Genomic DNA, 17,415 nt, shown 5'->3' with positions numbered 1-17,415 from the left:
GTTTCCCTGGTGACTCAGTTGGTAAAGAGTCTGCCTGCAATGTGGGAGACTCGAGTTCAGTCCCTGGGTCGGGAAGATCCCCTGGAGAAGGAAATGGCAACCCACTGCAGTATTCTTGCCTGGAGAATTTCATGGACAGGGGAGCCTGGTAGGCTATATCATGGCGTCACGAAGAGTCAGACACGACTGAGTGACTAACAGTTTCACTTTTCAAGTATTTAAAAGGACAACTTGTCTCTTTGAATTCCTGAAACTCTATACATGGTTCCATACTTCTAAGCCAAATTCATGTCCTAGTGCTTTATTTTATCTCAAATTTTTAAAAAGGTGGTCAATCAGTAATAATACCAAAATATGCATTAAGAGTAAGGAACAGAAGAGAGCAGGAGGGAAAATAAACTATGTGTATGTTAAATACTGTGGCACATTATAAGATAACACATATTTCTTGGAGCTAGAAACTATGGCTTACTTACATTTGGTTTAGGAATGCCTACTTCCTCCTAGGATTAGAAAAATGTCATTCCATATTTTCTTCTGTTGCTTTTATTATTTTTTTTGGCATTGATTGTTAACCTAGCTGTAATATATTCTGGTGCATGTCTTAAGATAGGCATTATGACTGATTATCTCAACATCAGTTATTGAATCGTCTTCCAATTAATTTAAAAGATATTTATATCAAGTACTAAATTCCTTAAAATACCTGGGTCTGTTTCTGGTATATTAACTTTGCCAGAACCATGATGTCTTACTGTATTTTTCTATTGTGTTCTGATACTGGGTATATCAAATAAAAGCCCTCTTATCTGTTATTTTAGAGATGAGTGTTAGAGTCAACTTGTCATATTTATTAAAGAATCCTATTTAGGTCCTGGCTAAGAATATGTTGAATTTACTTGTACCTGGGGCCATTGGCAGGTTCATACTGTTGAATGTCTCTCTGCAAGAACATGGTCCATTTATAGGCACAAGAACATGCCTTCTTGTGTCTTTCTATTCTTGTTCAGTTGGTACCTGACCCGACTGCATTTAGAAAAGAAACAAACGAGAAACCAAGCACATCCATGATGCTTGAATTCAGCCAAACGACAAGTTTCTTTGGTGATTATTGTTCCAGAAGAGGTCGAATTATTAAATATATTGGTTTTTAGAATTAAAAGATATACATAATTGCTTTGGCCACTGGCACATATAAGCTCAGTCCTTTTGTATTGCAAAAATACCACTCAATAAATACTTGTTATTAGACATGAAGTATGGGATATTAACAAGTATTTACCGAGTGATTTTTGCAGTATTTCCAGACTGGTCAGCCGGCTTCCCAGGTGGTGCTAGGGGTACAGAACTTGCCTGCCAAAGCAGGAGATTAAGATGCAGGTTCAATCCCTGGGTCGGGAAGATCCCCTGGAGAAGGGCATGGCAACGCACTCTAGTATTCTTGCCTGGAGAATCCCAGGGACAGAAGAGATTTGGGGGCTACAGTCCATAAGGTGGAAAAGAGTCCGCCAGGACCAAAGCGACTTAGCACGCAGGCGCAGACTGGGCAGCTTCCTCTTCCGGTTTCACACCACTTCTCTTTATGGTCCGTAGGGGGCGCTCCCGCAGCAACAGGCCCTCGTTCAGTGCCTCGGCATTCCAACGAATTTCAAGCCGTAGGAAGTATTGGTTTATAAATTATCAAACTTCAGTCCTCACACATTCTAACAGACTCACATCTGTGGGCATTTTATGTAGAAGACAAGTAATGGGAGAAGGTGAGATCTTCAAAGTGTCTTGTAATCGAAGAAGGCCTGTATTATGTGAGCACAGAAGGCCGAAAGGGATTATAACCACTTGTGTTTGGGTAAGGAGTGGAACTCTGCTTTTAGGGGCCGTCCTTCCGAGCCCTGGGGCCCGCAGACCGCTTTGTGAGCTGTCAGTTCCCTGATCTTAGTCCTTTAAGGGCAACGTTTTTTTAAGTGGTGCTTTAAATAGGGTATGTAAGCTCCAGAGAGCAATGAGTTGGGGGCTATGGAAGGAAATGGGGTCTAGTTGCAGACAATCCCGTGGGGAAAATATCACTTCTATCTACCGGCTTGGAAACTGTCGCCCTCGTGGTTGAGGGTGGTGATGTTCAAAGAAGTGCCTCATTCCCTACCTCTCCTTCCAGGCTGAGCTCACTGCTTCTTCCTTATACTCCCAGACCATTCAGAGTTTATTTCTACTTTGCAAATATCACATTTTGTGATAGTCATCTGTGTATTTGTTATATCCTCTTCTACATTAAGGTAAGTGAAGGCAGAATCACGTTGCATTTGTCTAGCATAGGGTTTGGTAAACTTCCCTAGTGGCTCAGTCAGTAAAGAATTCGCCTGCAATGCAGGAGACCCAGGTTGGATCCCTGTGTGGAGAAGATCCCCTGAAGAAGGAAATGGCAACTCACTCCAATATTCTTGCCTGGGAAATCCCATGAATAGGGGAGCCTGGTGGGCTACAGTCCATGAGATCACAAAGCAGTCAGACCTGATAAAGAGACTAAACAACTGCAGTAGGCAATTAATAATTATTTGCTCAATGGATGACAGAAGGAAAGGAAGGTAGGTGGAAGGGAAAGTGTCACACAATGATAGATTGACATTACAGTGCAAGTGAACTTTTAAACTGTTCCAGAATCTGAAAATAACAACAGTAACAAAACTCACAGGGAACCTTACTGGGTATAACCCAATACAAATGATAACAACGGAAAGCAAGTTGTTTCTAATGAGGTTAGAGATAGCAATATGTAATAGTGAATATGGAATGTGACCATAAACACTTCAATGTGAAGTAAAGACTATTTGATATTTATGTGGATTTCAAAGTTTAATTGCATAAAGTAAAAGTATCCTTAAAAGTGTGAGGTTCTGGAATCTAGTATTCCATGTACAGTTTTATTAAAATCGTTCATCCTCCTGAAATTCAGATATGGCGCTATGAACTCATAGTCCTCACTGTGGCTCTTAGTTGAGTGGAATTTTTTGTACCACTCCCTCTTCCTTTTTTAATAAAGCACCAGAAACTTGTTAGTTGAGGAGGTTAGTTCAGGTGTTCGAATTCAAAATTCCTGGGGTTACCTTTCCAGTCATAGTATACACATTCCTTATCATCAAATAACTACCAAGAAAGGTATTTTGAGAATTTCATTCTTCTGGATAATTTATTACCAAATAATCTAGTCCATTTGAATTGTTCTTAAAACATGAAAGGTTAAATGGGATGATATAAATGCTGTTTTGAGTGTAACAACTTTTTAAGATGTCCCCACTCGAAAGTTTCATGTTTAGTCATTTGATAAAAATAAATATATTTTTTCTATCCAGTACTGACTTCCTGTGTTTACCTAAATAGGAAGTTTACACAACAAAAATCACCTGAATCAAAGATTCATCTTGACTGTAAAACAGTGTATACAAGGCAACCAAAATGGAATGCTATTTTATTTTTAATATTTTGACAATATTTTATTTAAAAAAATTGAAAGCCTGATCATTGATTCTTTGAAGCACTTTTGGGTCTATTTTACTCTATTTAGTGTTGATTAACAGAATCCCTTGAAAATTTAAGGAAGCTATGAGGAAGCAGTCTTTGGGAGAAAAAGTGATTTTCCAGTGGATATAAATCTGAGGATGGATTTGCTTTTTTGCTTTTTTTTTTTTTTTTAATTCAGGCCCAAACACTCACTGTACATGGGATTATATGCTTTGTGCAAATTACCAAATATGGCTTGATATATTGTGTTTTATTAATTTGATATGTTATTTACATTAATTTGATGTAACATTTTCAACTAAAACACAAATATAATTGTCTGATTTTTTTATGTCTGCTGCTGCTGCTAAGTTGCTTCAGTCATGTCCGACTCTGTGCGGCCCCGTAGACGGCAGCCCACCAGGCCCCCCGTCCCTGGGATTCTCCAGGCAAGAACACTGGAGTAGGTTGCCATTTCCTTCTCCAATGCATGAAAGTGAAAAGTGAAAGTGAAGTCGCTCAGTCCAACTCTTAGTGACCCTATGGACTGCAGCCCACCAGGCTCCTCCGTCCATGGGATTTTCCAGGCAAGAGTACTGGAGTGGGGTGCCATTGCCGTCTCCATTTTTATGTCTAGAGTGATGCAATGAATAGAAAGTGAGAAAGTGGAAAGTAGGTGGACAAAATATTTTTCATTAAGAAATTCAGCTGGATACCCGTTTTGAATATAGCAATGTGTATGTGTCAATCCCCACCAAGAAGTTCCTATCCTGTACAGCGCATGGAACTCTGCTCGATGTTATGTGGCAGCCTGGATGGGCGGGGAGTTTGGGGGAGAATGGGTACATGCATATGTATGGCTGAGTTCTTTCACTCTTCACCTGAAACTATCACAATATTGTTAATAGGCTATACCCCAACAAAACAAACAGCTTAAGAAAGCTTTTTGGATAAGCACTTGTTTAATATCTACTTTGGAGGTAGAACTTGCTGTAGAGTTGAATTGCTGGGGTTTCCAATTCCAGCTGCCTCTTAAAGTTAGGGGACCTCAGGTGTGGGACTTAACCTCTCTAAACCTCAGTCTTCTTATTGAGACTATTGTTTAAAATGATTACGATCATTATTTTTAAAGTTGTAGGAGGATTAAATGAGATAATTCATGTACTAGGTTGGTGCAAAAGTAATTGTGGTTTTTGCATTGTTGAAATTTGCCGCTTGATATTGGAATGCATTCTTGAATAATCCTTTCAATGTGAATTTCTCACTTTATGGTTTTTGCTAATGACATTACTTTCTATTTTATATTTATTTTAGACTATGGAAATGGTGTTAGACAAAAAGAAAATTCGAGCAATTTTCTCTTTCAAGTTCAAGCAGCAGAGACAACTTGTAGCATCAACAATGTATTTGGCCCAGGAGCTTCCAGGAGCTGTAGTGCTGTGATGGTTCAAGAAGTTTTGCAAAGGAGACGAGAGCCTTGACTATGAGGAGTGTAGTGGCCAGCCATAGGAAGTTGACAACGACCAGTTGAGAGCAATCATCGAAGCTGATCCACTTAAAACTACACACGAAGTTGCTGAAGAACTCAGTGTCGACCATTCTATGGTCATTCAGCATGGCATTTGAAGCAAATTGGAAAGGTTAAAAAGCCCAATAAGTGGGTGCGTCATGAGCTGATCAAACATCAGAAAAATTGTGTTTGAAGTGTTGTCTTCTTGTATTCTATGCAACAGCAGCAAACCATTTCTTTGCTCGATCAGATTGTGACGTGTGACAAGTGGATTTTATGTGACAACCTGCAATGACCAGCTCTGTAGTTGGACTGAGAAGTTCCAAAGCACTTCCAAAAGCCAAACTTGCACCAAAAAGAGTCATGGTCACTGTTTGGTGGTCTGCTGCTGGGCTGATCCTCTGTAGCTTTCTGAATCCCAGTGAAACCATTACAAATGAGAAGTATGCTTGGCCGATTGATGAGATGCACCAAAAACTGCAACACCTGCAGCAGACATTGGTCAACAGAAAGGGCCTGATTCTTCTGCCCAACAACTCCCAACCACACACTCCCAACGCTTCAAAGGTTGAATGATTTGGGCTGTGAAGCTTTACCTCATCAGCCATATTCAGGTGATCTCTTGCCAACTGATTACCACTTCTTCAAGCATCTCGACAACTTTTTGCAGGGAAAAGACTTTAACAACCAACAGGAGGCAAAAAATGCTTTCCAAGAATTCCTTGAATCCCGAGGCACAGATTTTTATAAGTATAAACAAACTTATTTCCTGTTGGCAAAAATGTGTTGATTATAATGGCTCCTATTTTGATGAACAAAGATGTGTTAGAGCCTAGTTATAATGATTTAAAATTTGTGGTCCAAAACCACAATTACTTTTGCACCAACCAATGGAGTAATTGGCAAAGTGCTTACTACTTGGTGAACTGTCAGTAAACGATATCTGTTATATTCTCACCACTGCGCTAGGCCCATGGAATAACAAAAGATATTTGAGACACTGCCTGTATTTAAAGAGGCTACACTGTTAATAATAGTTTCTCTGTTATATTAAGAAATCTGGGCTCTGTGCAGCACATTGGAATGTTACACATAATTCAATTTAAAATAATCCTGCCTACAAAATATACTATTCATATACGTGTATAAATTATATTTGATATAGGATATGCTTGTATTTTGGAGAAGGAAATGGCAACCCACTCCAGTACTCCTGCCTGGAAAATCCCATGGATGGAGGAGCCTGGCGGGCTACAGTCCATGGGGTCTCAAAGAGTCGAACACAACTGAGTGACTTCACTTCACTTCATGCTGGTATTTATTGTATTACATTTAATTGTAAAATAAGACACAGGTACAGAAACACACACACACAATGTGTAGTTTAGGAATTATTATAAGGCAAACAACCTCATTCTAAGAAATAGAGTCGTGACAGGCCAGAGAATGCCCAGATTAAACACTGCTTTCTGGGCATGTCTGTGAGGTTGTGAGGGTTTCCAGATGAGATTACATTTGAATCTGTGGATTCAGGAAGGTAAATTGCTCTCTTCTGTGTGAGTGACTATCATCTAATCCACTGAGGGTCTGAATAGAACAAAACGTGGAGGAAGGAGGTACTTGCCCTTTTGCTCCTGCCTCACTGCTGAGCTGAGGTATCTGAGGTATGTTCTCCTGATCCTTGGGCTGGGGTTTACACAGTCCCAGTAAAATGGGCTCTCCTGGGTCTCCATTTTGAGACCACAGATCAGATTGTGTGACTTAGCCTCCATAATTGCCATAAACATATATACCTATATCTCCATCTCCATCTCTATGTCCATCTCCATCTCTTTGGTCTTAATATCCTACTGATTCTGTTTCTCTGGAGAACCTGACTCACGCAGCACCCTTTCCACGCATACCTTCAGGAACATGTTCCAATCACAGCGCCTCCCTCCTTCCCAAAGTAACCACAACCCCTTTGTTTATAGTAAGCACTTCCTTGCATTTCTTTATAGTTTTATCACCCAAATGAGCACCTTTAGTTCAGCCTTGCTCATTTTATAAAATCGAAACATCTTTTATACCTCTTTTATTTATTTAAATTTTATCAACCAATAGTTGATTTACAATGTTGTGTTAATTTATTCTCCTTTGCTTTTCACTTCTCTTCTTTTGACAGCTATTTGTAAGGCCTCCTCAGACAGCCATTTTGCTTTTTTGCATTTCTTTTTCTTGGGGATGGTCTTGGTCCCTGTCTCCTTTACAATGTCAGGAACTTCTGTCCATAGTTCATCAAGTACTCTGCCTATCAGATCCAGTCCCTTAAATCTGTTTCTCACTTCCACTGTATAATCGTAAGGGATTTGATTTAGGTCATACCTGAATGGTGTAGTGGTTTTCCCTACTTTCTTCAATTTAAGTCTGAATTTGGCAATAAGGAGTTTATGATCTGAGCCACTCAGCTCAGCTCAGCCAAGTCAGCTCCCAGTCTTGTTTTTGCTGACTGTATAGAGCTTCTCTGTCACTCAAAGCGTCTGTCACGCACACATATTCTTTTTCTTATTCTTTTCTATGATGATTTCTCACAGGATGTTGAACATAGCTCCCTGTGCTATACAGTGCTCATGCTCAGTCGCACATCTGGGTCTGACTCTCTGTGACTCTGTGGACTGTAGCCTGCTTGTTGATCCATTCTATACATAATAATTTGCTTTTGCTAATCCCGAGCTCCCAATCCTTCCCTTCCCCAGCCTCCTCCTTTTATGCCTCTTTTAATCCACTGGAGCACTTTTTTCTTCTTACAATGTATCTGTGAAGAACCCAGAGCATCTGACCTGTCTGGATTTGGCTATCTGCATACATGTGGTATGATTCATCATGTTCCTCTGACCTTTATATTCTCTGCAGATTGGTCGCTGGATCCAGATTATTAGACTCAGGCTTCCCTGATAGCTCAGTTGTTAAAGAATCTGCCTGCAACACAGGAGACTCCAGTTTGATTCCTGGGTCGGGAAGATCTGCTGGAGAAGGGATAGGCTACCCGCTCCAGTATTCTTGGGCTTCCCTTATGGCTCAGCTGGTAAAGAATCCATCTACAATGCGAATAGATGTGGGTTCAATCCCTGGGTTGGGAAGAACCCCTGGAGAAGGGAAAGGCTACCTACTCCCATATGCTGGCCTGGAGAATTCCACGGACTGTATAGTCCATAGTCCAAGGGGCCACCAAGAGTTGGACACAACTGAGTGACTTTCACTCCACTTCAGTCTCTATGGTAGCACTAAGGTTTTCATCAAGAGGTTTGTAATGTCTGATTTTCACTCTTTTGTAGTGTTTACAGCAGTTGATATTCAATGTTTAGATATATTAATTCATTGAGGTTGTGAAAAATGTAATATTTAACGCTGTGACTTCTTTTTCATTTATTAGTTGGCATAATTTTCTAAGGAGATGCTTCTTCTCGTCTACTAATCGGTTACCTAATACTACAAGTCAGATAGGAGTGGCAGTATAAGCATTTGACTCTTTTTAAAATTTACCCAATTTTCAAACTAATGAAGCACTTCATTGTTATTCTGAGGTGACCAATTAGTTTATCTCAAATTTGATTACAGATAAATATATTGGATGCATTTCTGTTAGTTGTTACTTTTATCCTTCTCGAAATTCATTGTCCTATATTTGACCAATGGGAGATTCTTTCAAGTTGGTTTCAAAGTTTTCTGACATTGTAGAATGGTCTTTTCTTGCTTTCTTGTATATCAAGATATTTCAGGTCATTTTGTATTTTTCTTGCCCTTGACCTGGAATCAGCCATTTCTCCAAGATGTCTTTTTATAGGAAATAGCAAGACCACAATCTAGGTTTTAGGATCACTCTGGACTTATCATTGAAACTGGGCTTATCATTGTTTCTAGGCTTTATCAGAAAATGTACTCTAATATTTCCAATTCAATTACAGGACTACAGGGCTTGTCCTTTACCCTATCTATATTTCATCCTTATTTTCTTCTGTGTATGATGAGAATCCTGGTTCTCAAGGACTTAGGGGATAATCAAATTAGAATGTCCCAGAGTTGCTCACTTCCTTTATCCCATGTTACACATGGATAGTCTCATAATAGCAAAGCTTCTATTGACATCACTGTCATGATTACTGGAACCAGTTAGGTTTGTTTCCATCTGCTCACTCTATTCTCCCCCTACCTTTCTCATGATTGTTGTATCTGTATTATCAACTTATATACTCTTCACTATCTAGAATACCTCTTCCCATGAAATTTTAATTCTGTAAATAAAAACATGTTTAGAACTCAACCCCAGTCCTTATGTCCATGTCCTTCTAGTCATTTTAGTTATCTGAAGCTCATTCTCCTATAAATCTCAAAGAGAAGACCTAAGGGTATAAAATTCCTGGAGTTCCTATATGTTCACAGCAATTTGTCAATGGTCTTTATACATTTTACATTCTCTTCCCTTGAGTGTCTTCAATGTGTTACTTCATTTTTTTCCCCTGATATTATGTGCTGCTGCAAAAACATCTCTGATAACCTCTCTTTTCCCCCTTATAAACCATGTGCTATGTTAGCATAGATGCAAAAAGGACTTTTCCTACTGTTTTCAAAAGCCTGTTGGTTTTACTAAATTGTGTGTAGACATTGGTTGTTCTGAGTCAGTATTCTTAGGTACATGTGTTCTTCTAACATGTTGTTCCATTTTTTTTTTTTCAATTTTAGGAAGATTTTCTTGAATTATGTTTGCTTATTTTCTTGTTTTTTTTTTTATCTTTTTCAGGGACTTTTTGACTATCAATAATATTTGTCACTTTTCCTCTTTTACTTTTCAATCTCTTTCTTCATTTGTTTTTATAAATGGAGGTAAAATATACATAAAGTAAGATATATCATTACATCATTTTAAGTGAACCTGATGACATTAAACACATTCACAATATTGTGCAACCATCAGTGCTATCTCCAGAACTTTTTTATCTTCCCAAACTGAAATTCTCTGCCCATTCAACCATAACTCTCCATTACCTCCTCACTCTTCATTTAGGTTTGATTTTCAAACATTTCATTCTTTTCATCTATTCCTTGAGGCATTTTTTTCATTGTGTTTATTTACTTTGGTGATACTTCTATTTTGTGAGTCTTCATTTCTAAAGTGATTTTTTTCTTTTATTTTCAATTTTTCTTTCAATATATCACCTCATTTCTGAATTTTTCCAATTCTGATTTAGGTCAGTTATTCACGTCTTGTGCCATCATTTTCTTAATGTTAACTCATTTTGAAATGCTGCGTTATAATTTTGATCTTTTTTAATCTGTAGCAATTGATAATTATTTAAGGGACTGTGATTCTACTTCTTCTTTTTCCTTACAGTAACTTACTATAAGATTTGACCTTCATGGTTTTCTCTTGCTTATTATGTGAATTTAGTTTTCCTGAATTTTAGAAGGAGGCTTGGCTTAGATGGATTTTCTGACTTTCCAGAGTGCCCTCTTCTATCGTTTGCATGTGGTATTAAAGCTATGGTGCCTTGGCTTTGAGATTTCTTGGTTCTCTTCCTCTCCTCCACTCTATCTGCGCATCTTCTTTCCTTTCCCTCCATTGTCCCATCCTGCTTGATTTTTGTTCCACTCCCAGCAGCTTCTGCTCACCAGGAAGCCTTGTCCTAAAAAAGATCTGCCTGGTCACCTTTGAGAGTTCACAAGGATAGAAGTAGATTTTAGTCAATACCAATGGATATTGTGGCAATAAATAACTGATATACTGGCATCCTAGATCATTAGGTGTGATGCCTACAGGATGTGGGCATCCTAATCAATGGTGTTTTTACTGATGAAGAATTCTATTGAATTACAGGACTATAAGGCTTGCCCTTTACCCTGTCTGATGAAGAAACCAAAGCCCAAAGTGAAAAAAATACCCACACTAAATTATCTACAGTGCTTGTGTATATAGATGTAGACAAGATAACTTTACTCTTTCTTCTGTGCAACAGCTTTTCTTTGGTCCTTGAATAAGAAGTAAGATTTAGAGAAGTATCTTCACATGGTATTTCTCACTTGTGCAAAGTCCAGTGCAACCTTTTCTGGCCAAACCTCAAACTGGAGAGATAATGCCACTGTTTTCAGATATGACATTCAAGGTTGCAGCAGAATGAAGAAGTGGTGGTGGGGAAGGCAGGCTGCATATGTGAGTATCTTCTGATCACATTCCTTTGGCTACAACTAATCACATGATTTTATGTATGAAAAGGGGATTGGAAATAGGGTACCTGGATGGGCAGCTGTTTCCTAGAAACCTGCCATGAAGGGGGGAAATTAAACGTTGGAGGTCAGCTAGCCATCTAGCTACAGAAAGCCTTCCTGAAGAGATGACTGTAAAATTCAGCTTACACAGCTATGGCCACACTAATCATTGGAAAGGAGAATGAGAAAACCGTGATTGGCTTAAACTAAGGCAGATTTCTCCTTCAGCTGCTTATAGAATTACTCTGACTGAGTAATGAATATCTGAATGAAATTGAGTTTCTCTGGAAGAAGATTAACAAGATTTTCTAGTCACCATGGCTAATGTCTTTTTCAAAGTAGTTACACTCAGCTGAACATGAGCAGAGAATGGACTTTAGCTGCTGCTTCAGGGCAAGCTGATGTGGAGATGATTAGAGAGAGAGAGAGAAAAATGAAATCCTTGAATGATGATGGAACAGTTTTGCCTAGCTGTCAACAAGGTCCATGTTCCACCAACAGATTCATTTTCAATAGGACATTTAGGCTGAGTATGTTTCTAGCAAGACTAATGGATTTTATTTGATTAATTGTGATGTCTTGTCTACATTACCTCAAGTGTATTTATGAGATGCCTAATCAGATTTAAGACCACGACGCATAACCAAATTAACTGGCCCAAAGAAGAATCAGCATATTGCCTTGATTTAATTAGCACTCTTTCCAAGTGTGTGTTCAGTCAGAGATATTACTTCAAGGAAACAGCAAACAAACCTGGTTTGAGTCAAAGAATGACATAGACCATTATGAGGCAATAAAGTGATAAAATGGTTGCTACATAAATTAACGCACTAGACTTTACATACATGTCAAAAGAGCATAAATTAAGCATCATTCTTTTCTAACTTTGTCACACACCAAGTGGACAAATCTTTTGACTGCTCTGAAGATTAAACTAAGAGGTTAGGATGAGATGATCTCTAAGGTGTCCTTCAAATCCATAATTTTTCAGGCTTTAAGTCTTAATTTTAACTAAATTTTAACCTATGGTTAAACCTTGACATCTTATTTCTCTTAGATTCCTCAGTGCCTAGTATCTATTAATACATATTTGATGAATAAATGAACCTAGAGTCCTTTTCATTAGCTTCCATGAGAGAAAGGAGGTTAATTAGTGTATTTTCAACAGACTTGCACCTCCTACAGATTTTATTTTGATGAGGGCTATTATGCTTTTTAAATATCTCTAAGTGATCAAATAACCATTATAATTGCATATTTCAATGACTATAAGTAGTTAGAGGTCACAGTTGTTCTTACAGCTATTGATTTTAAAAGTCTGTTCAGTTCATGAAGTATGAAATATGTCAAGTAGTAAGCTCCTGGGGTCATTTCCTTTTGTATAATGTATGTTAATTGTACTAAAGCTTCGTTAATTTGATTTTTCATTTATTTGATATTTTTGATGGTTTGATGTTTATGGTTGGGCTGAATTTTTTTTTTCACTTCTTTTTTAAGGGATGTCATAATCAAGATTCTGGGAAATGTTTATTAAAGATTAGCCTGCATTATTAATTATTCCTTTTGTATATTATTAGTTATTCCAGAAATTATCATTTATATATCAATAATAATAAATACAGAAAAACCAATCACCGAAGTATTGGTAACTCTATCAGACTTTGACTCTATTTGAGTCACTTTAAATTAATTTAAATGTATATTCTTGAAAATAATCTATAATATAGTCTTTTCACTAATTTTGACTGGTTGTTCTGTCTAAAGATGAAATTTTTGAACATTTTGACATTTTACTAACGGCAAAAATTGTAGATATCTGAGTTAGATGTTCCTTTTAGGTCAAAAGATACCAAATGTAAATAAAGTACAATGGTCATCATAACACTTTATTTTCAGAGTGGTCATTCATATTTTATAGCAGAAACACTTTCCATGACTGATCCATCTCTGCTGCCCCATCTCTGTTTCTAGTGAGCTGCAATAAACTGTCTGTAGAAAATCTGATTATAAAGTCATCAAAAAGAAGATTCTTAGGCGAACTGGAGCAGTGGTGTGACTCCATGGACTGTAGCCTACCAGGCTCCTCCCTCCACGGGATTTTCCAGGCAAGAGTACTGGAGTGGGTTGCCGTTTCCTTCTCCGGGTAGGGAATTGGTGGAGATTAAATAGGTCCTGTACAGAGATCTTCTGTGATATTTCTTTAAAAGAAATGAAATGCAAGCTAGTCATCAATTTTTAAATTAGTTCTAAAAAGAAGGCACTACATGTGCATATCAGATCAACATTTTGTGCTGAAGATAGTGACTTCTTTTAGTGGCAAACTTCCTACTCAAAGAGAATCGGATGTCCCTAAAGGAAGGGGCCACCCACACTGCTTTTAAACAGGAAAACGTACTTTTGAGACCACTATCTTTTTAGTTAAGTCATTAAGAAAAACATAGAAAAAATTGAAGTAATACATTTCAGAATAAATAAATGTGTTTTAAATTAGTTTTGCCACCCTCCAATCTCAACTTAAGATATATATTCAGAAATATTAATTTCTATTTTATCCTGATACTTTATTATCCAAGAGACTTATTAACTGATGCATTAAGTCTTTGGATCCAGTTTACAGAACAGACTTAGTGTAGCAGGGCTTAGCAGGAGAAAATTACAGATAATCATATCTGCCTGTGTTATTAAAAAAATTGCTTCTTTATATATGACCAGGTCATTAATTCATGAATATTACATTGTTTCATTTTGTTTTGTATCCTTGTCAACTTTTCTAGGGTATCAGTTAGTTTTGCAGGCTGTTTTTCTTTACTCCTCTCTGAAAACATGTAAATGCGTTCAGTGTAGGAAAGTATTTCAGAAGAAATGTAAAACCTGAAACTTTTTTATTTTCTTAAACCAGAGCTACAGCACATCTCCTGGACTTAATACATGAGGAAAAGACTGTCCAGGTCAGATAATTAAACATTTTCCAGTCCTGACAACATGCAGAGTGGAATCAAGACTCTCCAAGTGGGACTTCTTGGGTGGTCCAGTGGTTAAGACTCTGTGCTCCCAATGCTAGGGGTCTGGATTTGATCTCTGGTCAGGGAACTAGATCCCACGTGCCACAGCTATGACCTGGGACAACCAAATAAATAAATAAATGAGTACAAATTTAAAAAGACTCTCAAAGTGAAAATCAACTAGAAAAAACTTACTTTCATGCAGAAAACAAGTTTTAGAATATTATTTGATCCTGAATAATACTTCCAAATGTCCAAGTTATGTCTTACTCATGGTTATGATGCAAAAATTATAGAAAAAGAAATAGAAAAATTATGTTTGGCTACATCTTAGTTTTAGTATATGCAACACATTATTGCATTCACATGCAGTAGAGATCTTCAATAAAATATGAAAATGAAGATCATACACCACTGATAACCTATTTGTGCCTTCTAATATATAAATTGCTTACATACTGCTTCTGAGGTATAGCAGACTTCCTCATAAATTGGGGGAAGGTTATCCTTTGAGAAGATGGATCAAGAGGTGACAAGCTGTGGACCAGTTTAGAGATCAGGGGTCCAGATGAGGGGATTTTTAACTGTGGATGCTGGGGGATCTCATTCTGTTGTGGGTCTGCAGAATGTCTTGAAGTGTTTTTCAATGTTTTGGGTTTGGCAAACCCAAAGTGTGTTTTGCTAAGCACTTTTCTCTTCATTTTAAGCCCATGTGTATTATAAAGGAAATTTAATCCGTATGTTTTTGATTCCTTTACACTTAACTCATCAAAATGTTGTTTTGTAAGAACTATTTGATGTCCAAGAGGCTTTGAGTCTTTTTATAACTTCTAAAAGCTTTTCTCCCTCCTTAGAAACAGGAAGTTGTGTTTTTCTGAGAGTAAATGAACTAAAAAACCTAGAGCCTAGAGGTGTTTAGAAGACCTCAAACCTAGGCTAAATGTTAAAATTAATAATAAAACAGAAGACACACATCATACTCACTGTGCACTTGATTTGTCCTAAGTATTTTTGGTGTTTTCATTTATTTAATTCCTGCAACTACTATGTAAGTTGCTATTACTATCTATTTTAAAATTCATGTCACCTGCTCCCAAATTATACAGAACATAAGGGGGGAGCTGGATTTGAAACCAGGCAGACTGGGTTGCTTTGGCTAAACATCTAACCACTATATGGTACTTCCTGTTTCCATAGTATTATCCTGTAACTTAACGAACTTTGGACACTACAGATAGGTTCATAAATAGGTTCGGTGTAAACGATTATTCACTGTTCTTGTTTTAAAACTGGTACTATATCTAAAACTTCTGTGGTTTGTCTGTATGATGTTTAGCTTTCAGTTTAAACTACACAGAATAAATTAAAATGAAAACAAAACAAAAAAATTAGCTGGGTAACTGATACTGTACTAGATACTGAGAAGGTCGTTTTCTTGCCCCTAAGAAGGTTTACTTTGCAAGGGGCACAGACAGACAAAAAACAAACAAACAAAACAGAAACCAAAAACCCTGAATGAAATACTGCATTTTTCTTCCATGTCGTGTATTCATTCAACACTCATTTATAAAGTATGGATGTCAGTACTTTATGGTCATTAGTGACAGCAGTCCTGGAGCTTGGTCCTTATGGATAATGGATATTGTATCTCCCGCCTCCCGTTAGAGCAGAGCGCTGGGGGAAATGGGAAAGGTGCCTGTGCTGCTTCTGATACTTCCAACAGTGATGGAAGGCTAGGCGGGTGCCAGGATGACTTGCAGCCCCAGCGCATCCCCCACCCCCCATCCAGCCTGTGTTCTTGAGAGAAAGCAGCGTTTCTTGTGGAAACTGGGAGCATTTCCGGTGTCCAGCTCTACAGATTCCACTAGGATACTTTCTTCCAAGCACAGCAAAGTTTTCCTCAATGATATTGAGAAGCTAGTATTCCTGATTATATAAAGTTTTTATTTTTTTTTTGAAGTTTTTATTTAAAAAAATCTTAGTTAAATCGAAGAAAATCCACAAAACCTTTCAGAGAAGGGCGTTTTCACATTTGTTAGTATAAATTGATATGTTTTACTGCATCTGAATTATGAATAAAAGGTTATAGCAAAAACTTAAGGAAGTTTAACAGTTAACTCGTTAGGTTAATGTTTATTTGAATCCTTATGGGTGTTTTTCATCATGAGAGTAGGGCTATCATATTAAAAACAATTTGGAAAGCAGCATCAAACTAAAAATGAAAATCTACCCACAAACACAAGTATAGCTGACATTCTGTTGATTATAAATGTGTTGTTATTTTTAAGTGGCTAAAACTGTCTTGCTTTTAGTCATATGCTTACTTTTTCAATAGCTTTTTTTTTCTCATTTAAAAGCAAAAAAATACCATGTTTTATCTTTTGAAATGAAATATCATAATAGAATTTGGAATCGTGAATTTGGCTTTCTTTTAAAATTGAAGAAATTTACATTTTCTCAAAGAGATGCCCACTTAAGATGCTGCTTGGTAATCAGAACAACCAAGGCAAGGCTCCCAATAGAGGGAAGTCACCCAGGGAAATGCAGGCTGAAACAGGATGGGATGTGTGGTGTGGTGAGGTGAAGTCACTTGAAATGACATCCTTTCTTTAGGAAATGTGCTTTGGATTCCAAATCAAAATTCTTTTAAAATGAAATGGAAGAGTTTAGAAAGAATGAATGCTACCAGGTGAATAAGAACAGAAAAGTGGCTAGAAATAATAAAAATTTGTTAAGCTTATTACAAAGTTACGCCTTTTTCTCAAGTGCTCAAAAGAAGTCTGAGATTAATGATATTTTGTGAAAATTATTTTTGTCATCAATATTATTTGTAAGAATGGACACCTTTAAAACCTTTTAATCTTTTAAAAACCTCTAAAAATTTATATAAATTGAACTTGAATATAAAATGTGCCTAAACATACACTGAAAGTGTTAAAAGACTGTCAATTAACTCCAAGAAAAGAGAAAGTACCTTTATTTGTGTTGAAAAGTAATATAGAAACATACTAAATAAAAATCGGTATGTTGAAAAAAGATTTATGTTTCTAATTTTTTCATGAAATCCCTCCAAGCAATCAGAGTGTTTCACATCATTTTCCAGGTTTTCCCTCTAAGCCCATCTCAGCTTTAAGAATTTTATTCAACTGTTAAAGGAATTAAGAAAAACTA

This window comes from Dama dama, chromosome 26 (genome assembly GCF_033118175.1).
Source record: "Dama dama isolate Ldn47 chromosome 26, ASM3311817v1, whole genome shotgun sequence".
NCBI lineage: Eukaryota > Metazoa > Chordata > Mammalia > Artiodactyla > Cervidae > Dama > Dama dama.
This window is presented reverse-complemented; position numbering follows the sequence as displayed.